At 48.9% G+C, this 27,868-nt stretch overlaps 1 protein-coding gene and 1 long non-coding RNA gene across 4 annotated transcripts in view; one reads left to right on the top strand and one right to left on the bottom strand.

The window, feature by feature from the left end:
• ct (homeobox protein, cut) overlaps window positions 1-27,868 on the top strand; it is a 754,353-nt gene that overhangs the window by 339,665 nt on the left and 386,820 nt on the right. The gene's annotated exons all lie outside the window — the stretch shown is intronic.
• LOC149364002 (uncharacterized) lies at window positions 4,016-8,230 on the bottom strand. The gene is made up of 2 exons (XR_016289137.1): window positions 7,923-8,230; window positions 4,016-6,137 (listed from the first exon to the last, which is right to left on the bottom strand). It is a non-coding gene; the product is annotated as an uncharacterized LOC149364002 (long non-coding RNA).

The raw sequence follows: 27,868 nt of genomic DNA, 5'->3' as shown, positions 1-27,868 counted from the left end.
GGGCTTTTTGGTGATTCAATGTTTATTTTGAGGCTCGACTATGTACATGCAAGAGACGAGACTGCTTAAGGGACCTGCCACTTGGTAACACATGGCTGACCGGCTGTTGAACACAGCAAAACATCATTCTGATCTTTCAGAAGGCGATCACATGACTCCACGGATGCGTGACGTTATAATGTTTTCTGTTATGATAAACGTGCTACTACCAGTTAGTCACACATATGAAAAACTCTTTTGATAGACGCGTGCCTGTTCGAAATAAAGATAAAAAAAACCTGATAGATTTTAATGCCTGTGTAAGAAACGAAAGCTGTGACTGTATTACCCCCCTCCCCCGACGGCGACTCTGGACACGGTGACAGGGTGAGGGGCTGAGAGTGTGGCGCAATTGTGGAGTGGCGTTAGAACCTTAGGCAATTCCTACTGCCTGCTGTAGCCGAGTTCGGCCTTCACGCCTTCTGCAGGCGGCACAGCTGTAGTGCTGCGACCAATAGGCAGGACAGCAACCGCTCCATTGCGACACCGAGCTGGCTGGCCGGGCACCGAGGAGGCGCTCATTAGCGCAAAGCGAGTCGCAGAGCGCCACGCAGCAAAGTTGCAGGGCGATGCCAGGGATGTTCGGGGTCCCCTGGTTAGGCAGAAGTATTCGCACCGAGGGCGTGAGGAGGCATAATCCTTTTGCAAGGTGTGCGCCTTGATCGAAAAAACACGACAAGAGAAAAGAGAACAGAAATAAGACAATTAAGAAGTAACGAGAGGAAGGCGTAAAGAGTGTGCGGGAAGGTGAGATAGACAGACTGAAGGAGAGAAATAGATAGAGACATAGGGGAAGGAAGTGATGGCTCATGAGAGGACGAGAGAGGATAAAAGAGATAGGAAGAAAGAAATCTTTCGATTTTGGTGTGAATAGCTCCAGAGAATCGTTGTGTACAAGTGCACGTGTGTGCGTTAACTGCAAATGAATTCTGTTCCGTTTTCTGAGTTGACCGCAACGGAAAGAGCCGGGAAGCCTGCAGACACGGAGGTTTTGTGAACTGTATCAATCATTTTTGCTAAACTAATGCGATGATCTTAATGAGCCGAAGGCTAAATTCCGCCTGCTAACTAGATGATCAGGATTGAGTTCTTAAGTCCTGAAGTTTGTGTGGCTTTGGTTTTATGGAGTTTGCGTCCCAGTGCAACTCAGGCTATGAGGAACGCCGTAGTGGAAGTTGTTGTTAGTGGCTATTTATTAATAAAATTAACGATGGACGGAAAAGATGTTGCTAGCCGCGGCATCTGCCATCGAAACCTGAAGCACCTTAGCTGCGGCTAGCGGGAATGAGAGGACAGGGAGAGGGAAAGAAAGGGGGAAGCGATAGTAAGAAAGATAGGGGTAGGGCGGCAGTGTACACTGTGTACAAGGCTCCGGAAAATTTCGACCACCTTGGGTTCTTCAACCTACACTGACATCGCACAGAACACGGGCCTCTAGAATTTCGCCTCCATCGAAATGCGACCGCCGCGGCCGGGATCGAACCCGCGTCTTTCGGGTCAGCAGCGGAGCACCATAACTCCTGCCACCGGGACGGCTAGCCACTGACGACCATGACGTGAAATAAATATATGCCGGCACAACTTCGCTACGTAATTTAGAGTCCAGAGTTATATATCTCGAATGGCCAGGTCTGAAATAATGTGAATAAATCTGAATAGAGCTTAGATGATAATCGCGCAACTATTGAGCCTCTCAGCTCGTGGCGTACAAAGTCACTCTTATTATATCGGATCGTTACAAAATTCATCATCGGTGAGTGACTCACGGAGCGGCCAGATGTCTTCACAGTGTATACTCATATGGACTTGGACAACCTTTTCAGCTATCGACGTTGCCGAACAGAAGTTGCAATGTGCCCTATAGAATACTCAGTTAGGGTATTATATTCCCTGTCTGCATCCCCTGTTTGTCTTGGATCACTTTGAAATGTAAGCACAAAACAAGTTTTCTTCGTTGTTTTCACAGCCCGTCACCCACTCTCTTCGTTGGCCCCAGCACGGCGGGCGAAGTTGGGCCAATGACGTACGGCCATGCACGGGCCCTGCGTTATCTGCATGGTGTCGGCGATGAGCAGATGCCACCGACGTTCCCGGCGTTATCGCGTAACTTTACACTCGTGCAAACGGGTCGTCCGCCTCTGCGACGATAAGAGCTGTTCAATGATTTCGTTCAGCCTGGATGGCGCCTAGATTCGGCTTTCACTCGCTGATAAAATGTTTCTTTCTCGTGTAACAGCCTCCAACTCTGAAGCTCTGTGGAGGACGGCGAAACTTAGTCGCATTTTGCACAGTAGTTCTTTTGTATGTGCATGCGTGTGTGCGTGTGTCTGTGTGACTGAGCGTGCGAGTGAGATTGCGTACATGATTGCGTGTCTGCGTGCTTGCGATGTATGTGAGCGTTCTTGAAAGATTATGAATTATGTCGCCTCTTCCCAACCAGTGGAGTAATATGCGTGTTCATCACTTGTGACCGGTCGTTGTTTCGTCGAATTTAACCAATAGATTAGCGGCGTGTAGCAGGGAATTCTCCTCCCGCATGAACTTCAGTTTGGCCAGACCACCACGGAACAAAAAATAGGCTTGGTCCCTCTAACCAGTTCTCCTTTACGAAGCTCTTTCCACCGTGCGTGTTTCGGCAGAACTCATTCGACCTGATTTAAAGGTGTTGGGTATTCTTTGGAATTGGCTCGTATCAATTCGAGTTCAGATCAAGGGTCACAAACCTATACTATGGTTAGGCTTACAAAAAATAACAAGAAAAAATGCCTATGTTCTTTTTCTAAGCCTAACCATAATATATGGTTGTGACCCTTGATCTGAACTCGAATTGAAACGAGCCAATTCCAGAGAATACCAAACAGCTTTAAACCAGGTCGAATGACTGCGGAAACACGCTCAGTGGAAAGAACTTCGTGAAGGAAAACTGGTGAAAGGGACCAAGTCTATTTTTTTCCGTGGACAGAGCGAGATTTCATAAACGTGTGCAGAGCGTCATAACATAGCTTGCACACGTATACAAGCGAAAGCGCGAGCGTCAGGTTTCACCGGCGACTCACTCGTTGGCCACTTCCATGCACAGCGCTCAGGCCCTTACAAAAACTGCTTTTGTGATTCTTTAGAAAGTCTTTCAAATTTACTCATTAAAATGTAATGAGTTTCTTTTAGATCTGTATGGAATTTTTGTCCAGAGTTTCAATAACTAATTGGCCACCGCATTGTTATAGGAACACGGCTAACGTCCTTTAAAAGAAAAACTGTAATGAGTTGCTTTAGAAACTCCTTCAGGAGTCTCTTTAGAAACCCTTTTGAGCGCACTCATTTCATTGTAATGTGCTGCTTTTGAATCTGTATAGAATTTGGCTACAGTGTTTCAATAACTAATTGGCCACCGCATTGCTATAGAAATGTGGCTAATGTCCTTTAAAAGAAAAACTGTAATGAGTTGCTTTAGAAACTCCTTGAGGAGTCTCTTTAGAAACCCTTTTGAGCGTACTCATTTCATTGTAATGTGCTGCTTTTGAATTTGTATAGAATTTGGGTACAGTGTTTCAATAACTAATTGGCCACCGCATTGTTATAGGAACACGGCTAACATCCTTTAAAAGAAATACTGTAACAACTTTCTTTTGAAACTAGTTATATGAATTTTACGTAAATCCATTGGAATGTATTTATTTCATTGCAATGTGATGCTTTTGACACTGTATAAGATCTGAGTAATGAGTTCCAATAACTAATTGGCCACCACATTCCTATAGAAGCCCAGCATGTACAATGTAACATATATGATGTAACCACTGATTGCTGTAAGCATGCAAGAAATCATACAGAGCAACAGCACACGACATACAATCAACTAACTTTATTTCACTTAGCAACATTTACAGCAGCTTATGGAATTGAATGTTTGCAGCTCCTGGCGAGCCTTAGTAATTAGCAGCATTTATGATGAAACTGATAGGAGACATGGCACACGAACAGTACGAGCACATTTTATTTTGAGACAATCAAGTAATTTTAGATTCATTTTCTGCGCCACATGTGCAACGAAGATCACACCTCAAAGAGAGTATGTTTTCACGAAAAAACAGTGGAGTAGCGACTCAAACAAATACTGCCTAGCCTTCTGCCTTCAACAGCTCTGAGTATATGCCTGCCTTAATTTTATTCACTTATGCCCTACATAAGGTACACAATGCTAGTCGGAGCCACAGCAAAAGGCTAGCTGCATGTTCATTCTGTGAGAATTAAAAGTTAGAAAGCACTGTATACCTGAAAGGATATCACTTACAGCTGTCCCAAGGATTGCGTGCACAGCAGAGTGAACATGATGGAGTCACAATTGTTTTGAAGAGGACACGTGAGATCTACTTTCCAGAATTAAACTGCCTCTTGTTAAAACAGTACACGCACCTAATTTTGGTGGCATGCTTTCTTCTCCACAGTAATGTGGAAGACACTACTACGCATGGATCACCGGGTGGTATTCAGCTGCAAACTATAAATAATTTATACTTGAATTTTTCTCTCATGCTGTTACGGTTTCAACATCCGAACAACGAATGTAACGTTAACGTGCCCTTATAGGTCACATGAGGCATGAAAAAACAGCAAATTGCTGCTTCTTCATTTGTTGTCATTCCGACTGTTGAGGCTGCTTGGCTTTAGCATTGTAGCAAATTAAAAGGACAAAGCAGTGATTATATCAGTTTCTTCATGTCTCCTAGACCTGTAAGCACACTTTGATGTCACAGTGATCGTTCGGCTGTTGAAACCGAAACAGCATGAGAAAGAAATTGAACTGTAAATTATTTAGCGGGCATACTAGAATACCACATAATAATCCATGCCTTACGAATCATTACAAAGCAGAAAACATGCACCCAAAAGTTAGGTGTCTGTACTCCTTTGAGCAGGAATAAATTCTTAATTCAAGCACGACGCAAAGTACAAGAATGACAAAACAAAGTACATTATTCATTTCCACTCTACATGACTAAAAATCGTCCCATGAGGATGCAAATTTCAAGGAGTACTTTATGTCTGATACTGAGCAATAATGAACCAGATAGCCATCCTGCATATTACCGTTTGCTACAAGGACGCGCCTTTGTTGGCATTTTAATTCAGACTGGTTTGCACTACTCGCAATTAACCACAAAAAAGCTGTACATCAAATCTCTGACTGTGCCAACAAAAGAACTGGTTTCTTTCATTACATATATGTAACTTGTGTTTTCCTACATTGCTTCACATGTACAAATTGATCCAACCATAGGGAATACAGGGCGGCCAGAATAGGATGCTTGACATTTGGCTGCTCAATAATCCTTGTCAGGTGACAACATAAGCTGTGAATGTCATCTGTTACAGCCCCCTTTCTTCACTCAACTGCTGTTGTCCACAGGCAACTAATACTATACCTATGCATATGCTTTTCTGAGCTGAGTTTAAGTGTTGCCTGGATTCACAATGGTCAGCTTGCCCAACAATCTAAGAGACCATCATAAGCAGGCTGCAAAATTCACTGCTAAAGAAAGCTATGATATGCTGCAGTAATCAAGTGAACTGAACAAAAAGAAAAATGAGAAGAAAAGCTATATTCGGTTTAGAGGAGAAACAAAACAAATATTTCGAAAACCAATCTATTTCATTCCTTTGTAGTAAATAGTAAGGAGGATAAATGTGCTGGGATATTAACAACCAACTCAAAGCACACATTTAAAATATGCAAATGCTTGATGCAAGATCTGACTTCCTAACTATGCTGGTATAGACATATTTAGTTTAGAATTCATATCTTTTAATTGAGTGCATTATTCTGAAAATAAAAATTCGTCAAAAGGAGGCACTGTTGGTTCATATCGGCACTTCCATCTATTCTTTGGATGTGATCTTCATTGTGCATATCCCACAGTACAATAATTCAATTGCATAGATACCAGCATTTCCATTCATAAACTGTGCTGATCACTTGCAGTAAGCCAATGATGTGACATGGCCGGTAGATTATTAGGTGCATCATTCTTGTCTGCGCAGAGACGAGGAGGTGTCAGGTAGGCACCACCCATGCTTGCCAGCCTGAAGTACCCGGATGTCTGCGTATAGGCCAAAGAAAAAAAATCAGTGAGACCTAGCACACAACTGCTTTCACACTAATGCAAACAAAAGCATCAATCAGATCAGAATCTACAGGCAGTAGTACTCTAGTGATCTACCTTTGAAGAGTACTAACAGCACAATACAGAAAGTATATGATTTCAAAATAAATGGCATGTACACTTCGAAAAGAACTATAAACACCACCCAGCTGTGACTGATACTGCTGCCAGACTAGAACATTTAATAAGAATGAATAACTATTACATTAGCCTGTAACAGTATTCATCTAATACAGAATATTTATTGGCACTATAACGCAGTGACAATCACAATCACTTTTTTTAGAGACCTAATTCACCTGTCTTCTGTGTTTTACAAGTGACTGATTAATTGCAGTAAGTAAATTAGGTGCAGTGAAAACTGAGAACAGCTGTCACTCAACCTCAGTAGCTCACAGGCAGCACAAAGCGTCTACATCTGAGTCTCTGGGAATGGCTACTCAAACACAGTAATTGCACTCACTAAACATCTGACAAGATGGTGATGCCGACGACCCCCTCGTTAAGCAAAGGGATGGATTTTGATCCTGCTGCATTTAGAAAACTTTTCACTTCCCTGCTCCACTAATGCTGGATTGACACTGCTGAAGTAGTTGTAGAAAGATATTAAGTGCGTTAACAATGTCACATAACTATTTTAAACTGCTAGCCAGTATAATCCATTGCATCCATATAAATGACTCCATTCAGTTACATAAATTAAAAACTCACGATATCTCTAGCACTCTGGTAGCGAGATCAATAAAGCTATATTCCAGTTGCTGCATAAAAGCAGTGAGATTACAGCCAGGCAAATGAATCAGCACCAATACCACAGACATAACAAAACACAATATAAAATAATAAGCTTTTTACGGCATGACACTACAGTGCAAGTGGGAACATCTCGGCCAAATCCAAGTCTCAGTACTTCTCTCTTTGATAAACTCTGTAGAAACCGCATGCGTCACCATAAATTCCTTCGAAATAAAATTATTTCAAAGCATAGTCGAAAACATCATGCGCAGTTTGCGATGGTACAGCCGTAAGTGTGCAATTCATTTTTGCACCAGTACGAAGTATGCTTGAAATGCCAAAAAAAAAAAAAAACAAAGCCAGTGCCCACAAACACTCTCTCTGAGCGAATAACGCCGGAAAGAGATTACCAAAAGTTATTTTCGCGGCGAAACTCATCGGCAACATTCCTCTTGCATTTGACGTGCGCAACTCTAGTCGGTTGTAGCTACATCGTCATTCCACTTCTAGGCACTGAACGGCCTGAGTACTGTGAGCATTTGTAACGTGGACTCGGCAGACCATGTTTTGTTCAGCTTGGAATTATACCCTTTACACACGCACACATACAAGCACGAAAAAACTAAACGCCGGGAACTACTGCCACTGAGAAGCATACGTCGTTCCAACACAGTGCTTTCCGCTCGTTGGTCCCAATCATCGCAATAATGAGCACAACGATATCATGAGAGTAAAAACATGCAACTGTACTCCATGTCACAACTTCGTCGCTGCGGAGAGGAAGTTATAGGCGCGAAGCGACGGTTTCCGTGGCTGTGTGACAGGTTCGCGGTCACGTGCAAACAGCGCACTTGCGGAAGCCGTTGCATCGAACTCAAACTTCTACTGCACTCCGAAGAAGTTGTCAGACAACACCCAGTAGCATTTACAGCACTTCACGCACCCCAGTACAACATTTTGGCAGATAATTTCAAGAACTGTACTCACATTCGTAAGCAATCACACAAGGTCGTTCGTTCTTCCACGTTGATGCCGGCATTGTCACGGCGTGGTGCAGGGCGCAATACGACGTCCAATATCTTGAGAAGAACTTCAGGTGCTTCAGAAGGTCTTTCGAAGCGCGCAGGTCACGCACCAGTTTTGTAGCACATTCGAAAACCACAGCACGAAAACACCACACAAGGCGCAACAGCAACAAAAAAAAACTACGCCCGAAACGCCACCCGGCCGGCCGGCAACAAAAAGAACATGGCGCCGCTGCTGACGACTTTGGGATTGGATTGGATTGGCTTCGGTGTGACTTTTTTTAATTTTTTGCCGCTGCTCGTGGGCGGAGTTTCGGTTTCTGTTTTCTTGGGAGAGCCGGTAACTCTGTGGTGCGAAATTCATTCTGTGTGGCAGGACTCATAATTAGAAGTGCTGGCATTTCTACCAACGTGGTTCTAGACGCATCTCCCTCCCTTGAGAAGGCAACGCCTGGTTCAGCGTCCTTGAGTCGAGGATCGACTATCAGACTGCGCGGTAGGCGTCCGCATGAAGCGCGCGCACATCTGCTCGGACTAGAAAAGCCAGCATTGCACCTAACATAGAGTTAATATGCACCTAACGACTAAATACTCAAGGTGGGGCCATGCCAGCATGGTAAAGGAATTTTCGCCACACAGTGAAGTTGAATTGTAGGCCTGATAGCTGGTCTGTTGCAAAATGTGGGAAGCGCTTAAAACAAACAATATTTATTAATTTATGTCTACAGATACTAGCGAAGATAAAAAAAAGCACGTTAGGAACATAATCTTAATAATGGGCCTGTTTACTGTAGCGGCTGCCCGTCTCAACTACAGGTTTACTCTTTTGCAAAACTCACGAAGTCAGCCTCTCTTTACAGCGGAAGGGGTCTTTACCATTGAGGTCATTTTTTTTTTAAGAGGGGGGGGGTGGCAGAAATCGGGTGCAGCGCTGGAGAAATATATTGTCCGAAAAATGTCGCGCGCCTCTTGTGCACGCTTCTGCCTTGTGTTGTTGCGGCGATAAAGGAATTAGGCGCAACTCTGTCAAGCCGTCAAATGAACCGTCACCACGCTGCAGTCGCGACGGAACGGTGAAACGCAGCTTTGCCAGGCCTCAGTGCTGCACCCAACTCCCGACCCTCGCGAGCCGCTACGCCATGGTAAAAGTGTTTTTGCGATGCTGGAAAGGTGACTTACGAAGTTTTGGAGAGGTTCTGCTAATACTGCACCGAATTACTGTCGCACAGTGCGTCGTGTGCTTGGTCGGCAAACATTGCTCGTGGTAGAGCACGTGCGCAGCGTTTATGCTATAGACAGGACGCTACGGGAAGAAGGCCCATTTTTTCGCCCAAAAAAAAGGAAACAACTGGTGCAGACACAAATCAACAAGAACTCGAAAAAAGGCGAATGCAATGACAACGATGTACAAGGCTACTCCTATTCATGCTCATTAGTCAGTAGTGAGAGCTGATCATATTTTGTCTTTCAATGAGGAAAAAAATATTCGTTACAGGTATTTGTACGCTTTGTTGATCCAGTTTCTGGAGATTTCAAGTGATCGTAACGGCGGTGAGGTTGTTTTTTTACTCAAGAAAGCAAACGAATACATTGCCGCTGTGTTCTGCCAAATTTTTCTTGAGATCGGTCGTCGATTCAGAGGTGCCTTTCGAAAATTTAATGGTATATGCTTGCGTTGAATTATTTCTAGCTTGCTGATGTGCAGTTTGATTTAAAGTTTCACCGCCTTTTAGAGCGAATTGATATAGTGAAAACTGCGAACAATATCTATAAAATTTGGCTTAAGAAGTCTTACGGAGAGAATGCAACAGATTCTGTTTTGACTGCGAAAGGAACGAATTCATTTAGCGAAGGCACGAAACAAGCTCTAAAAAATTTGACTCATTTTGAAGCGATACCGAGCCATTTCTATAGAAGTTATTTTGACTGCCAACGAAGCGAGTTCATATAGCGAAGGCACAAAACAAGCTCTGTAAAATTCGGCTCATTATAAAGTCTTACGGAGGAAATTCTATTTAGTTTGTTTTGGCTGCGAAATGAGCGAGTTCATATAGCGAAGGCACAAAACAAGATCTATAAAATTCGACTCATTATAAAGTCTTACGGAGGAAATTCTATTGAATTTGTTTTGAACGCGAACGGTGCGACTTCATATAGCGAAGGCACGAAAGAAGTTCTATAAAATTTGGCTCATTATGATTTCTTACTGAGGAAATTCTATTGAATTTGTTTTGACTGTGAACGGAGCGAGTTCATATAGCGAAGGCACAAAACACGATCTATAAAATTCGACTCATTATAAAGTCTTACGGAGGAAATTCTATTGAATTTGTTTTGACTGCGAACGGAGCGAGTTCATATAGTGAAGGCACGAAAGAAATTCTATAAAATTTGACTCATTATAAAGTCCTACGGAGGAAATTCTATTGAATTTGTTTTGACTGCGAACGGAGCGAGTTCATATAGTGAAGGCACGAAAGAAATTCTATAAAATTTGACTCATTATGAACTCTTATAGAACCAATTCTAAAGAATCTCTGTTGACTGCGTACAGAGCAAAATTTTATAGTTAGGTCTCGTTAAAGAGTAAATAGACTACTTAATGAGCTGACTCGATAGACAGCGAGTTTCTATAGAGATCCTTTAGAATCATTAGGCTCTCCATACATGTTCAAAAGAAACTCGACATCCATTTTTGTAAGGGTGAGCACTCTTTGTCGAAGAACATGTACAAACTTGAATGGGCGTTCGCGCGGGATCCTGTTATTCAGTCTGTCCGGGGGAACAAAAGAAAGCGCCCGTGCTCTAAATGCCGCGCCCTGCCCATGACAGCACACTGCGGTTACATCACGTTTGCATCAGAGCTGGGCCACGCCACGCGGCAGAACGGCTCGAGCACTGACCACCCCGGTGGTGCGGCAGATTGAGATGCGCGTCCCTTCTTCGCCTCCCTTCCTTCCTCCTCCCTCCCCTCCCCCGGGTCGAGGTCATGCGCCGGCCATTGTATGCAAAGAAGCCAGGCTGCTGCTGCTGTTGCTCCGAGCGGTGCTCTGTTCGCCGAGACGGGCTCTGTCATAACGGCTCGGACAGTCCGGCCGCGGGCCCCTCCTTCTCTGCGGGCTAATTAAACTGTCCCTGGTCCATTAATCAGTGCCCGGCGGGCGCGACTGCGCGCATGCCCTGCCACGCAGCAACCGCAATGCGCCCGCTGTTGTGTTTCTACCCCCCCCCCCCCTTTAACTCCCTTTGTGTTATTTATTCACAAAGGAAAATTGGGTCACTGACCAAGTCAAGAAATGAAAAATGACGGTTCTCTTTGTGTGTTCCCGTCACACCTGTGTCCACTTCGGACCACGTGGGCCCGATCAAGCCGCTACCGTGAACAATCGCCAAGGTCGACAACCTCGCGACGACCATGGGAAGTGAGAAGCTTGGAATGCCCCTCCGAGCCTCAGCGGATTAGTGTGGCAGGGATGTCAAAGGCCATTGTCAGCCAAAACCCCAGCGAAATTCCTTGAACGGAGTGCAGCGGCGACGAAGGCAGGCGAGGCCCAGGAGCTATTGTCCGAGCAACCACCGTGAATGCGGAGGCGACCTGGCGGCGCCGTCACGCTGGCGGATAATTGAAGAATTCTGTGTCCCCGACTCGCGTTCTGGGCAATCGGCGGGGAGGCAAGTTCATTCCCCTGCTGAAAGACTTCAGGAGATTCCTTTCCCCGCGGGGCTGGATGAGTCAGCAATCTTCCCCTCTCTTCGACCCAGCTGCGACAGAGTGGACAAGCTCGCACCTGCCCAGCCGTGGGCGGTAACAAGGAGGTCCCCTTCGGTCCATCCGATTGGACAGTGCTCGCCGACCATTTTTCCCCAGCCAGGGATCTGGGGAAACCGGACGATATTTAACTCGGCCGTGAGTGTGGCCGAGAGAAGCCTGCTAGCTCCAGTCGACAACGGTTGACGAAGACGTTCCCCTTCAACTGAGAGCCATTCTCAGTCCCGCTCTATGTAAATAATGTAAATATGTGAATACAGTTTTTCCTTCACTTCCCCTACTCCCCGTCTCCGGCCCACGTTTCCTTCCTCCTTCGGCACTGCGGCGGTGCTCCTGGATCCGATGCCTGGTGGGACACGCTTCTAGCATCGACAAATATATCAACTGGTGGCAGCGGTGGGATCTTCCACGCTTGGTCCTGGCTTCAGCAGTGGTGAGCGCTTGACTTTCTTTAAGAATCTGCCAGGCTTGATAACTCTGGAAATTTATCACTTCCTGTAGATTGTTTTTTCTGCACGTGCTCGCTTAAGCATTTCACGTAGCAGCTTATTTTGAAAGTCCTCGTTCGGGAGTTGCCATGGATTTGAGCAAACTAAAGAAGCCAGAGTTGATGTTGCTGTGTGAAAAGCTGGGTATTGAGGCCAGGAAGAGTCACAGAAAGCCGCAGCTGATTGAGGCTATTAAGGAATGTGGTGCTAAGGAGGGAGACAAAATTTTGGAGACCTGGGAAGTCATTCAGGAGGGAATCAGGAACGCTAAGGAGGAGGCCGACAGGGTTGAAAGGGAACGCAAGGAGAAGGCCGTTAGGGTTGAAAAAGAACGCCTTTACCGCAAGGAAGCCGCTAAGGAGGAGGCTGACAGGATAGAAAAAGAACGTCTTCGTCTTAAGGAAGCCGATGAAAAGCAACTTGCTTTAATGCGTTTGGAGTTGCAAATTTTACTGGCGAAGCGCGCCGAGAGGAATTCGACATTAAATCAGGAGGTTTCGGCGCGAAAAGAGATTAAAGTCGGCAATGAAAACTGCGTATCTTTGCCCATTGCCCTCGTCGCGATTGAGAGCCCGCTCGAGGTGCGTCTGACCGAGGCAGCCATCTCCCAAAACCTGCCTAAGCAGCATCCCTCGATTTTCCCTAATCGCTTGGATATGCTGCCCCAAGAAAAAGGCCTTTGTTTTGGAGATAACGCTGCGAAGGTCCTTACCATTTCGAAGGCTCGTGAGGTCGCGGCGCCAGCAGAGCACGTGGTTGAAGAGGGCAAACCTCAACCTGTAAGCCCGAAGCCTTTAAATTCTCACGCTGATGAGCTAGAGCAGGCTTTATTGCAAACTGTCGATGAGGCGAACGCCGGCGACTTTACCCGTGACGGCTCCGCGCTACCTAATGACGAGCCAGCCCAGGACTTACTCACTTTTAGCACAGGGGTAAAGAGCACCGATAGTAGTGCAAGCTATAGTGAGTCTTCCGAAGCAGGCGCAAATGATGAGCTGGGGCTAGGTGAGGAACTGAAAACGAATCTAGTGTTGCCCCACTCAGATGGCTTTCTCGAACTCCTTCGTGTGGACAGAGAAACGTTCACCGCTGAGCAAGAGAAAGACCAGACTCTACGAAACTTGAGTCACCAAAGTGACATGGGTGTGTCACGGAAGAACATACCTTTCCAGCTCCGTTCTGGCCTGCTGTACCGCCAGTATAAGGATAGGAAAGGTATCCTACACGACCAACTTACTGCCCGCGTCGCGATCGAGAGCCCGCTCGAGCTGCGTCTGACCAAGGCAGCCGTCTCCCAAGACCTGCCTATGCAGCATCCCTCGATTTTCCCAAATCGCTTGGATAGGCTGCCCAAAGAAAAGGGCCTTTGTTTTGGAGATGATGCTGCGCAGGTCCTTACCATTTCGAAGGCTCCAGGATTCGCAGCGCCAGCAGAGCACGCGGGTGAAGAGGGCAAACGTGGCCCTGAAGGCCTTATAAACTCTCACGGTAGTGAGCCAGAGCAGGCTGGATCACAAACGGACAAAGAGGCGAACGCCGACGACTTAACCTGTGACGGTTCCGCAATGGCTAGTGACGCGCCCCGCAAACCAACAGCGAGGGTTTCCACAGAGCGGCAGCGTATAGAGGTGGCCAAACGGGGAATGTTAATGAAGGGGAAAGTGCGCCTCATGTTGACTGCTGCACAGAAAACCGGACAACCGGTTACCCGCCCCAATTTGGCACCTCAGCGCTCAAGAGTTCGCACGCGCCGCTTGAAGGGAACACAAGCTAAGGGGACGCAACGCGCGAACCCAATCCGAGAAAGGCAGATTCGCTGGCACGGCATTCGCACCCGTTCGTTCCCTTCTCGCATTCTGCTTTCTGAGCGTCAGCTAAACTTCAGAACCGCGAGACTTGGACGAAGAACAGTGCAGGGTCCCAAGCGGAAGTTCCTAGCCTTGTGTAATTTTGCACCTGCTAGAGTAGCTATCGGACCGCGGCCGCGCAGAGGGCGGCTGAAGACTAGGAACCAGTAAATTCCTCTAATCGAAACGCTGTTTCTGGACGGTTTCGAGGAATAATCCTGTTCAGTTTATTGCTTGTTTCTTTTTGGTCATTTAACTCTCCTGTACAGAAATGCAAGCTGAAATTCCTAGCATTATGCAATGTCTCATCTGCTAAAGCAGCTGTCGGACCGCGGCCGCGCAAGGGGCAGATATGACGCATAATCTCATATTGAGTTTAATGCTTGTTTTTTGTCTTTTGTTCATATCACTCTCCTATGCGAAATGAGAGCGAAAATTTGGAGATTGGCATTGCCGGACTCAGTTTACATGCGTTGCAGTAAAGTGCGAGGTAATGGAAACGCTGATGGCCTCAGCCGAAGCTTTCCCGTGTAATGCCCTTTCCTGACTCCACGGACGTTAATCCGCTATGCAAATTTGTATTTTGTTTTTTTTTGCTTTAGCGGGAATCATTTTTGTCTGTTTTGTATGTGTGTTCAGCAGCTCCACCTTCCCTTTGTGCTCTCACGGGCGGTGGCTTTCTGTGACATACACCGTGCTACGGCACCCCCCCAAAATTTTAGGAAATTTTCCTCCCTTTTGGCTAAACAAGCTCTGTGTATTCTGGTTTGGTCAAACATGTCAACTTTCGGAGGAGGACGTAAATTTCACGCTACAGCTCATTTTCTCTAAAGAGATTTTGTTGACCGAAAACAGCTTGGCAGTTCTTGAAGTCAGTTTGGCGCTTTCTGCTTGTTGGGCTTTGGACTTTGCTGGTTGAGCTCGTTACAGCTGTCAACGAAGCAAGAACCTTTGGGCCCAGCTGTGACCAAAGGCCGAACGGACACAACTCCAGGTCTCTGCGCGCAGCAGCGTTGGCTGCAACCACTACGAGACCTCTTCGGGCGGCGGACGTGCTGTTGTGTTTCTACCCCCCCCCCCCTTTAACTCCCTTTGTGTTATTTATTCACAAAGGAAAATTGGGTCACTGACCAAGTCAAGAAATGAAAAATGACGGTTCTCTTTGTGTGTTCCCGTCACACCTGTGTCCACTTCGGACCACGTGGGCCCGATCAAGCCGCTACCGTGAACAATCGCCAAGGTCGACAACCTCGCGACGACCATGGGAAGTGAGAAGCTTGGAATGCCCCTCCGAGCCTCAGCGGATTAGTGTGGCAGGGATGTCAAAGGCCATTGTCAGCCAAAACCCCAGCGAAATTCCTTGAACGGAGTGCAGCGGCGACGAAGGCAGGCGAGGCCCAGGAGCTATTGTCCGAGCAACCACCGTGAATGCGGAGGCGACCTGGCGGCGCCGTCACGCTGGCGGATAATTGAAGAATTCTGTGTCCCCGACTCGCGTTCTGGGCAATCGGCGGGGAGGCAAGTTCATTCCCCTGCTGAAAGACTTCAGGAGATTCCTTTCCCCGCGGGGCTGGATGAGTCAGCAATCTTCCCCTCTCTTCGACCCAGCTGCGACAGAGTGGACAAGCTCGCACCTGCCCAGCCGTGGGCGGTAACAAGGAGGTCCCCTTCGGTCCATCCGATTGGACAGTGCTCGCCGACCATTTTTCCCCAGCCAGGGATCTGGGGAAACCGGACGATATTTAACTCGGCCGTGAGTGTGGCCGAGAGAAGCCTGCTAGCTCCAGTCGACAACGGTTGACGAAGACGTTCCCCTTCAACTGAGAGCCATTCTCAGTCCCGCTCTATGTAAATAATGTAAATATGTGAATACAGTTTTTCCTTCACTTCCCCTACTCCCCGTCTCCGGCCCACGTTTCCTTCCTCCTTCGGCACTGCGGCGGTGCTCCTGGATCCGATGCCTGGTGGGACACGCTTCTAGCATCGACAAATATATCACCGCCGAGCGATTCCCGCCCGTTTAGTGTGGCACGCCGCTTATTGGAAACATTGCGTGTGTGTGCGAGGTCGCCAACTCGATCCCGCGATGGCCGCCCTGGCGTCGACGGCCGCCACTGTGCAACAGACAAGTTGGTTAGCGAAGAGCTGCCGCTACGTGTGCAGCATTATTTGGGCGAAGCAGCTGTGTATCCACTTTAGTGAGTCCCGGTATTGCAAATGTGTCCAATATATTGCAATATATATGTCAATAGGCGCCGCGGCCTAACATTAGAAGGACTTTTGGACCTGTGAAAAGCTCTTGCTCGGCTTCTTTTAGGGCCCGTACTCCTAGCTAGTGAAAATGACCAAAGTCAGTTTCCATCTTCTTCTGGTGGGATTCAGTGCAACTTCCCACCTGACTTTCAGAGGTCGGAGGACGTTCGAGAAAGTTTAACGGGGGAGGTCAGATAACCAATAGGATCCGTGTATATTGAAACAGGCGATGAAATACTCAGTTAAGCACTTAACAACACTCGTAGCAGCACAGCCAACACACATGAGCACACGTTGGTCAGGCCAATAGCGGGTTCTACTTTTTCTATCTGCTTCAAAAGTGTCATGAGTTTCTCCGTGTATGTTGCGAAAAGTTCCAAACACAACAAACCGATATTTAAATCTTCTTTTGGAGCTAAATTATCGCATCCTCGAGCGTTTCAGAAAATCGCAGACGAAATTTCCACACCGGGTATCAGCAGGATATAGAGGGCATTCAGGTGACGTCATGGGCGCCATTTTGTTATCCAGCACGCAGCATCAAAGGTGCAGGCCGGCGCATGCGGCGATAATCGCCTTAGACGCGCGCACGGTTTTCGCTGCACTCCGTGGACAAAAAAATGGTGGCCACTGCGGCATACTCTCTTACAGGGTGTATTCATATGGACGTCGGTGAATGCTCCCAACAAGTTTACCGACGTCACATTTTACCGACGACAGCAAAATTGCGCCCCTGATGTCACGTCAGCACCAAGTCTTCGTTCTTGATGTACCATACAACTTCGACGGATGCCACTGTATGCAACTTTTGGTGCGTTCCCCGACTGCTAAATTGCATGCAATCGTCACGAAGATTGTTGCATGGTCGCAACTTTGCTTATTCTACTGCCACACAAATGTTTCACTTACTGATTGAACGGCTTCGTCTGGAATCGCTGGAAGCCGATCGGCCCTGCACAATATACAGCTCGCTTTGTTACGGCATATAAGTGGCGCAGCGACACAGCTCCCGTGCACAGTTTCTATTCTCTGAAGGTGAGGAGATGTGACGGCGACTGGTGAGCAAGAGTATATATGGCTGAGAATTCGTTACAACTACGAGGTTTACATCTACTGTCTGTGGGAACATCCGCGAACTGGGAGTCAGTACGTGAGCTCTGTTTACACCTACATGTTTGGTTCTGCTGTCAGTACTTCATGCCGTCATGACCGTCTTCGGCGCTCTTGAACGGGACGCGAAATCTCTAAATATGACGGTTGTTTTTTGAGCCGTAACCACAGCTAGTGCGGTCCCCTGACCTATATAAATGCCGCGACTGTATACCATTCGAGAGAGAGTTTTAGCCTGTAGGAGGAGTACTACGGAGGCTTATATGTCGGGTTACCGGACACCTCTAGCTGTGCAGGCGCAGTGGCAAGGTAGGGGAACTGCACGTGCGCAAGAGGCGTCTGGTAACTCCGTACACGTATCTGCTACGCTAAATACCTCCAGTACCACCCAGTTCTGCCGTGGCTCGTCAGTCGACAGCATGGCGCCCCTTGTGTGTGACGTCAGATTCTTTCGTTATAGTGTGCCAGAGAAGGAGAGACTTGAAGCGAGTTTTGACACTAGCTGAAAGTCGCAGCGTGTTTGATGATATCCCGGTAATTTTTTATCTCTTCGTCCGTCCGCGTACGGTCCTGGATGACAATGGGATCTTCCTCTTTATGACCTTAACCTATGTACTCTACAACGTGTGTAGTATGCATTGCATACGCGGTCTCGCAGGGAAGAGGCTAAGGTAACTTTATGATCCCGGTGTTTTAAACAGGAAACGCAAAGAGGAAAAAAGTAGCGGACGAGTAAGATAGTCTCAGATAGAGTTCCTGTATATGCTCCCGCAGGGAGCATATACCTTTGGTAGCATATACAGTAACTCTAGTCTCAGAGAGTATGCACTGCCCTCTATGGGAGCCCCTGTGAGGGAGACTCAACGAAAAGGGAGAAAAAGCCACCCTGCAGTGCACTTAACGCAGAAAGTTTATCTAGGCCTAGCACCGACAGAACTGCTAAGTTCCTTTGCTTTTCTTTGGCTTCATGCAGCAGGTATTATTACTATATAACTTTCTGAATGAAACTTAGTTGCAAATCAGCGCTTCGTTCAGATTGCCTAAACTCTAAACTCAAAACACCCCTATGTTTGAGTAATAAGGCCAGTTTGAGTATGTTTGAGTAATAAGGGAGCAAGCTGCCCTCCAGAGCACACCTTTTCATAAAATGGAGGGCGTTAGATGTCGTCTTTACACCCATTCTACTCCTTTCTTTTTAGAGTGTAGCTGCTCGTGTCCGTTCGCGTTTAGTGCTTTTGTGTCGCCACCATGATTGTTGATACTAAACGAGCGTCTGGCCCCGTAGTGCTCCGCGTATTGTGGGCAGCGAGGCCAGTCACTGCATGCGGCGTTGACCGAGGATAATTTGTCGAGTTTGGGGAACGAGATGAGTGGGGGGGACACATGATGGTGCAAGTGGGCCACGGTGCGTCGCCCTGCTCGGGCATCGCTCGTGCGCGGCTGCGACGTGCGGAACAATGGGGGAGACGCACGCGCGCTTGTCTGTCGAGCCGTTTCGACACCTCGCGACGACGACGACGTCGGGATCACGTCGTAATAATACGGGGCCCAGTTTTGCTGCGGGCTTCTGCCCTGCCGCCGCGCTTCCGTTCTGCTACTCCCGCTCCGCACACGAAAACTGAGCGAGCTACCTGGCCGTCGTGAGCGAAGTTGGGGTGAATGACAAAACATCCCCGTGCGTGCATGCAGGTTCGCTTATACCAAGCAGGACGTCTTTCCGCATTCCTTTGAAGTCGCTTTGACAAATAAACGTCTCTTGTCACTGTTCTGGTTGTTATAATCAATTCATTTTAGAATTTAGAAGGGTACGGCCGGGCCAATTGGTAGGGCTTCCTTTGGAACTCATCTGCTCCTTCTGAGGCTACCTTCGATTTGGACTTGTCGGTTGCATTTCCTTCGTTGCGTGTACCGCAGCGGTGGCCTAGTGGTCTGAGCATCCGCCTCGCTTGCGGGAGGTGCAGGGTTCGACCCCCATGCAGTGCCGCCAGGTATCCACCGGCGATACAATGGGTACAAGCTTTCCCCTGGCCTGGTGCTCAGCTTATTCAGGGTGAAATGCTTGGAAATTGGGTCTTTGACCCGACCTTTAGTAAGAGAAAACACCTTGTGTCTTGGCGCTCTTTGGCCACAGATGTCCTTGCGCCATAAAAATCCATCATCATCATCATCCATCGTTTCGCATTTTGTAATTACGCGTCGTGAATTCTAAGAGTGCACGGATTCCCATGTATACGTTCTCCATCCTTTGCGGAACATTAGAGAAACAGAATCGAGACCACTGTATAAAATGGACGTTTACGGAAAACGTGATCGAGCACTCCACTGCAGGGCAACCGTAAGTCAAAGTCAGTCATTTTATTCACGCAGCAGTAATAGATGCCTAGGAGGCAGACATAAAGGCAAATTAATGCCTGACTCAGTATCGGCCCCCTTCCCAAACACATCGCTCAACAGTAGTTACAGCAGCCTGTTCATTGTTTTACGCTGACGTTTTGTTCTCGCCGCCCTTATTACCTGTCTCTCGCTTTAAGCAATTAAATTCGCTGATCCGCAACACGATGTCCATCTGCTGGCGTTATACCGCCGCTGCTTCTGCAGCTCAGCTGAGATCGCGGCTCCCCAAGACGTGAGTTCGCTCTCCAAGAGCACCACCGCCTAGATTCTTCCCCTAATCTAGGCACATAGCGTTGCCCGAAGCCGCTGCTCAGCGGGGGCGCGCGCGCACCTCGGGGGCACGCACGCGCGCTCCTTTCGATCGGAGAAGCGAAGCGCGATTCCTGCCGAGGCTCCTCGGGTCTCGTGGCCGTCTGAATGGCCGCCTCCTCCGCGGTCGTCGGCAATGCGGCAGTCAGTGGCAGCGGCGGGGGGGGGGGAGGAGGAGGCGAGACCAGCGGCGCAGAACAAGACCGTCGCCGCCGCCGCCGCTTGCTGCCGGGGGGTGGAAGCCGCCGAACCACGATCCGCTTGCTGCCCGGCGGCACGCCACTCGCGCCAGTTGTTCCCCTCCTCCTTGCCACTTCTTCTTTATCCTTTTTTTTGTTGTTGTTTTTCCGCGGTGCGCGCAAGCCTTTGACAAAGGCTGGACGGGGGAATCCAGCCGAGCTATATGGCATCGCCGCGGAAGACTTCTCTGCGGTCAGCGCGTGCCGACGCTGCCGCTGCTTGGCTGGTCCACCATTGTGCTCCGCTCTCATCATTCGTCCGCTGTGCGGGCGCTGACTCGCCGCTGGTCTCCCGCCAGTGGCTATACCGACCAGAATGGGCGCAGCGAAAAGCAGAAAAGTAAAAAAAAAAAAAAGATCGAGTCTTGATCCATATAGTGTCTCTCTCGCCCTGCATCTCTCGCTCATCTCTACACCCCCCCCCCCCCCCCCCCCGGCCACTTTTTTTTTTCCTCATTTTGCGTTGGTTTACCTGTGATGCACCCCATAGCGGTTGAAACTGCGGACATCATTTCTTTGAAAGGTTGATGGCCTCCTTTTTGAGTACCCACTAACTAATCCGACGATCTCTGGGCGTTTAGCTGCTCATTGAAGGTTTAACTGCTGAGGTGTACGTGCTGGTTCTGCATCGCGGTTGGCTTCGCTGTTTCGGTTTCATATATGTTGCGTTCAAGTGTTGCGTTAGCATGTGTTATTCGTAATAATGAGGTTTTTCACAAGCTCTTTTACTTTTAGCTCCGCATTGATTGACGCATCTTTGCCGTGTATCTGTGTAATTACCGAATGAATGAGTTTAAGTGTCGTCTGTCCTCGAGTCCGCTGCGGAATCCATGAAAGAAATTTACAGGGAAAAAAAAATGAAAACTCCGGCATTTTATTACTATGCCCAGATATTTTTTAGTTCCGGCTGGATGGTAAACTCTGAGTCGTACTGAGGATAAACTTCACAATATGTGCTAAGACCTCACTCCATGTAGCATTGCGAGAATAACGGCGGTGGAAATCTCTGCATTTTAGTGCCAACCGAAGTGGCACTGTTTTCAGAAGTGTCTCGAAATATTTGTTTCCGTGCATCACGGTGTATATAACTGCTATATTAGAGGGGAACCGCACTACGGCTCCACCAGTGCGTTGCAGATTATACTGAACACGGCTGAACGCAGCGAACAGGGGCTTTCCCATAATTCAGCATATTGTTCTGCTTAGCACGACTGTGCAACGAACTCTTCTTGTAGAATGGGGTTCATGGCCCCGCTTATGCTCTTTCTTTTGTTTTGTTTCAGAGCAGACTAGCAAGGGAGATTGTGTTGCAAACAAGGTATAAGGCCTGCATACACGAACGAGCTTGTCAAGTTAGTCCTTGGACTGACCTTATGCGTAACGACGTAACCCTGAACAACATCTCAACTCTTCTGTGCTGCTAAAATGCCGCGGACACATGCCGAATTCGCGCTGTGTATACGTCGCGGTCCTGAAGGCATGTATGAAGATATTTAGCGCGCACTTTTAATGCTCTTGTTCAACAATAGAACCGCAGGCTGCGTTCAAAGGCTCTACATTGAAGTTAGTGTCTCTATTGTGAGGTGCAAGCCACTCACCGCCTAGAACAGCCAAACTCATAAGTGGCCTGGCAACCCTGACTGTCTCCGCGCGTTCCCTCTCGAAGTGCCGAGTCGGGGAGAGAGCCTTCAGCCGCGAGCGGAGACGCTGCCGTCTGTATTTGAAGCCTTTTGTTTGTAACTGTTCGACGTAGAATAAATGCATCCGTGCTCACATATGGCGCAGTCGACGTCCCGAACCTCGGTGTAGCCCGCCCATTCGAAGCCGCAAGCCACTTCACCGAAAGCCAGAGTCAACGTGTGTCGAGCACCAGCAGCCAACGCCCAACGCCCGTCTCACCGCCGCCGCCGCCGCCATGCCGCTCATAAACTGGGAGGAGGCCACCGCCTCGGACCTCGCTGGTTTTAGAATGGACTTCTTGCGAGATGAACTATCGCAACGTAATTTGGACAATACTGGTTCCAAGGACGAACTTATTTCTCGCATCCTTGCTGACACTGCCGCAAAACGAGTCCTGCTACCGGAAACAACTGGATCAGTCACCGAGACGCAGCCCGCTCCAACTCAAGGTGACCAGTTTTTCCAGCCTATGCCAGTGTTCAGCGCCGACCCCGTACAGAATATGCAGATTTTGACCGCCTACCTTCAAAATCAACTAGCTTTGTCACTGTCACAAGCCTCTGCGAGAGCAGTGCACGTAACAACTTTGCCGGACTTGTCATCAACGCTTCCGACGTTCAGTGGCGACGGAGGGTTATCCGTAACCCGATGGATAGACGATCTCGAGCACACCCAACAGCTTGCCTCTTGGGAACCCGCTACCCTGCTAACCATCGCCCTCTCAAAACTTCGTGGCCCAGCCGCTGACTGGAAGGAAATCACTGGCCACCAGCTAAAAACTTGGTCAGAGTGGAAGGAAGCGCTTATAGCGCAGTTCGGCGAGCGACTGTCGCTTATACAGTGGCAGGAACTTGTCGGTGCGCGTGAGCAAAGCCCCGGTGAGAGCCTGGTTACCTATACTTTCGCCAAGCTCAAGATAATTGGAAGGTGCCCACTTTCATTGACTGACAAAGAGCGCATCGAATATTTAATTCAGGGCATCCGTGATGAGCAAGTGGCTACAGCGATCGTCGTTCAACGCCCGAAGACTGTCCAGGATTTCGTCAGCATCGCTTCAGAAGTTGATCGTGCCATGGACCACTCTCGCATGACTAGACTGACAAAGCCATCCGCGCCAATTTCAAGTCGACAGCCGCGTCCTGTCACCTCCAGTGCTACAGCCACGACCGAGAGCACTGCAGACATCCGCCAGCCTTCCCAACCTATAAATAGCACCTACCAGCAACCAAACCGTGCAAGGCTGCCGCCCTCAAGAATATCCAACCTGCCACCTGCTGACCAAGAACATCGGTACGAGGCAATCTCTTCCAAGTATGGTGCACCTGCCTACAGACGAGGGCAAGACCTAAGCGAAGCAGTATGTTATAGCTGCAAGGAAAAGGGCCATCTGGCTAGCAACTGCACTGAGAAAGGACAGCCCTCCCGAGACAAGACGCAAACAATCCCTAAAACGCCAACAGCTTGTGTTGGCCGCACTGAGGACCCTTTGCTTGGATCCATGCTCAGGTGTGCGGTTATCAATGCTCACGTCAAGGGCCTTGGAGAGATCAATGCCTTCCCAGACAGTGGTTCCAACGTCACTATCCTCGCTGCCAGCCTAGCTGAAAACCTCAGCATAGAGCCGTGGACAAAGCCACCCCTTCTCGTCGTAGGAGGAGCCTCCGTCGCGCCTCAGGGATCTGTCTTCTTGCAAATCAGCGTAGGCCCCCTCTCTGCAATTGTGGAAGCAGCAGTCCTTCAGAGAAATGCCCTTCCCCTTATTCTGGGAGAGGACTGGTTTTATGCTGCTCAAGCGGAACTTCATTTCAGACCACCACACCTTCCTGTTATCTGCCAGCCCTCTACAAACACTGTCGTGCTGTGCAAAGAGGAACTGTTACCGCGGATGTCCAATGCAGTGATACTTAAAACATCAACTTTGTCTCGCTTTGACCCACCGCATACCACCAGCGAACCCCTACAAGTGGATTTTGAACCAGACGAACACGAGCCCGTGTGGAGCAAGCTCAACAAGGCAGCCCAGTCTCAAACTCAGCCAGCAGACTACAAGAGCCCAGCCCAGCCAGCCTCATGCAGCGTATTTCCTTCTGAGCCATGTTCATCCACGCCCAACAGTTTCCCTGATATCGTCATCGGGACCCAACTCAAGCCCGAAGAACAGCAAGCAGTGAAGCAAATAGTGCACCGCCACTCACGTCTCTTCGCTACCAGTCCTGATGACATTGGCCTTTATGAAGGCATCGAGCACGAGATCAACTTACTGCCGGATGCAAAGCCTTATGGACGGCAACCGTACCGCTACACAGCCAGTGATCGGAAGTTCCTCGAAACCCAAACAGCATCTCTTCTTCAAAATGACATCATCCGTCCTTCATCTGGACCTTGGGGATTTCCTGCCATTGTCGTGACGCAGAAAGACAAAAAGAGGCTATGCGTTAACTACATACCTCTTAACAGGATGACCATAAATGTGCTCCAACCACTGCCTCGCGCCGACGACATTTTTGACGACCTTGCAGGAAGTTCTCTCTTTGCAATCCTTGACCTCTGCTGCGCTTATTGGCAGATTAAAGTAAAAGATGAAGACCAAGCAAAAACCACCTTCATCACGCACCAGGGAACTGTCAAGTGGACAAGAATGCCATTTGGATTGAAAAATGCACCAGCTACCTTCCAGAAAGCGATGCATCAAATATTTTTTCGACTCAAAGCCCGACAGTCAAGATGTGGTGTACGCACATATCTTGACGACATCATCGTGTTCGGTGATAACTTTCCAGAGTTTCTCGATCTCCTAGACGAGACCCTCACTCTCCTTCTACAAGCCGGCTTCAAAGTTTCTTTGAACAAATGCAAGGTTGTGTCCCCAGAGCTACAAACCATTGTCGTTCCCGCCAAGATGCAGCAGCAGGTTCTCGAGCTCGTACACGATGCCAGTGGTCACATGGACGCCTCACGTACGTTGGCGAAACTGCAGGAGCGTTATTGGTGGCCGCGCATGGCAGCCACAACACGGGACTATGTTCAGGCTTGCCAATTATGTCAAGTGTACAACCGCCCTACCACACGGTCAGTTGGTCCCATGTGTTTTATGCCGACAACAGAACTTCCATTCAGTGCAATAGCCTTAGATCATATCACAATGACCCCAGCAGAGGACAAATATATACTTAATGTCATTGACTTTTCAACGAGATATATTGTTCCAGCTGCTGTGCCTACAACCTCTACAAAAGATGCCTTGAAACATCTCCACTCAATGTTTTACAGGTTCGGTGCTCCTGACCATTGTTTCTGTGACCATGCCAAGTCATTTGAATCACACCTGTTCGAAAACTTCATGCATATGCATGGTGTGAACATACACTTCGCAGTAGCTTACAGGGCAGCTAGCAACGGACTGGTGGAACGTGCGAATGCCACACTTGTGACCGTCCTCCGAAAACTGTGCAACAATGATCAGGCACTGTGGGTCTCCAAACTCGACCCAGTGCTAGTGGAGCCCACATGCGAAGCCGTGCAACCTATCCCGAGTCCTGATGAAGACAATGCCAAGCAAATGCCACCTATGACCAATGAGCCGGATCAGCCAACTGGTTCAGCGAGTCAGCGACCTCAGCGTCACCGTGCACCACCCAGGCGACTGCTTGACTACGACTTTGCCAAAGTAGACTAATGTTCCTGTCCAAGAGGACTTGGACTTGCAGGCGGGGTGGGATGTGAGGTGCAAGCCACTCACCGCCTAGAACAGCCAAACTCATAAGTGGCCTGGCAACCCTGACTGTCTCCGCGCGTTCCCTCTCGAAGTGCCGAGTCGGGGAGAGAGCCTTCAGCCGCGAGCGGAGACGCTGCCGTCTGTATTTGAAGCCTTTTGTTTGTAACTGTTCGACGTAGAATAAATGCATCCGTGCTCACACTATACATACGAGGCTAGTAAACCGGGAAGTGAGCAATACTTCCTGGTGCTTTAATTTCAACCACAAGCAAATTTATCTGCTTCAACAGACCGGTTCTTCGAAGCAGGTATACGCGCCTTCGATTTTTTTTGTTATGTCACAGGCAAAATCTCCTGCATTCTGCTACTGTCGCGTCTTCTGGTTCAAAGGTCGCGTCTTCTGGTTGTTACATTGTGTTCAGTGTCTCTATACGTACGAGGGTAGTAAATTACGACGCGAGCAATACTTCCTGGTACTTTAATTTCAACCACAGCGAATTTATCTGCTTCAACAGATATGTGCTGCGAAGCACGTGTACGCACCCTCGATTTTTTTTTTTTTTTATGGCGCAGACAAAATCTGCTGCATTCTGCTACTGTCGCGTCTTCTGCAAAGAGGCTATACATACCTTCGGTAGTCATTACACGTAACGCATCAATATTGAAACAAACGTCTTCACCATGCAGTTCCCGAGACCGAGGGAAGTCGTCGTTACTACATTTGATCCTAATATTACATCGCGAACGCATCCGTTCATCTATTATTCAGCGGTATAGCGTCGACCTCGTATTATCCGCGCGATCTCGCCCAGAGCCGAGTGATGCGCGTTCGGCGACCGAAACCGGCGCGCTGCGTCAGAGACGTTAAAACTAATTTGACTCACCATCACCTCGAAGCGCGAACGTGGCGCAAAAAGGAAGAGAATTCGCCGAGGTTCGAGAGAAACCATTCGGCCCGTCAGGGCTTAGTGGGGCCGTAAATCACTCCGCGAGATTTCTGCGCGTTCCCACTCACGGCACACGTCCACAGCCTCCTCCAGTTCAGTTCAGCTCCCAACCTCGCAACCGAGGGCGGCGGGGGATTAAAGAGGGCAGCCTCGCATCTTTTTCCGCGGTCGGAACGCGCGGTCGCATGCATATTCATGCATTGTTACATTCGGAAACGAAGTCATTCTTTTCGCCCTCTCAGCTCGGGCCGAATAGAAATAATTTAGAGTTTTTCAGCCCGCACGCTTCGAACCGAGCGCTGCTGCTGCCGTGTTCTGTCTACGCGTGTGAGGCGCGCTCTCTTCGCGCACAGGCGAGCGATGGCTGCGCGAACCGTTCTTTTCGCTCGCACACGTATGCGCGCGCGGCCTGTTAGGGTTAAGCAGGATAAATCTTGCCCTGCTCAGCCCTGGGCTCTCGGGTGCCCTCCGGCGCCAGCGCGTTCTTTCTCTTTTCCCGTCAGGGACCAAAAAGCAGGCGTGCTTATAGGACGCGGGTGGAAAGGGGGTAGTCTCGGCCGCTCCGTCTATAACGTCCTCAATATTCATGGCGCTTTCACGACGAGCGAACGGGCGCGAGCGCTCGCTTCGGCGCGAAAAAGCATCGTCGAACGCAGTGCGCATGCGCGGAAGATGATTCTTTCCATCTCTCTCTCCCTCGCCTCCTTCGTTTTTCCTCCGTCTCTCCTCTCCCAGTTTCACTTCGCCCTCCTCGTGTATTCTCTTTTCATTGGTTGCATTTTCCGGGAGCTATTTCTCTTCATTCCACACACACCCGCTTCTCCTCGCTGCTCTTTCCGTCTCCCTTTCCTCTTTGATCCCTCAGCTCCGTCACATCGGTCCACCTTGGGCATCGGAGCCTCTGTGCGTCTCCCCCCCCCCCCCCCCCTCTCAACCGCGCGCCGCCGGCCTCACCGAAATGACAGCGAATGAGAGGCCGGATCGGCGGTTGCGTCATCAGGTGCGCGTGCGCAGCCGCAATGCGGGAGAGGCCCGGGGCGGGACCGGGCCCGGGGCCAAGCCAGGCCCGGGTCTCCTCCTCCCCCTCCTCTTCCTCGCCCATGGCGGATCAATCGCTTCGCCGCAGGTCGCTCTCCCAGCGGCAGCTCCGCACCCGC

The sequence above is a fragment of the Amblyomma mixtum genome, chromosome 2 (assembly GCF_055824585.1).
Source record: "Amblyomma mixtum isolate Tamu chromosome 2, ASM5582458v1, whole genome shotgun sequence".
Lineage (NCBI taxonomy): Eukaryota > Metazoa > Arthropoda > Arachnida > Ixodida > Ixodidae > Amblyomma > Amblyomma mixtum.
Note: the sequence above shows the minus strand (reverse complement) of the source record. Positions and strands in the feature narration are given on the sequence as shown.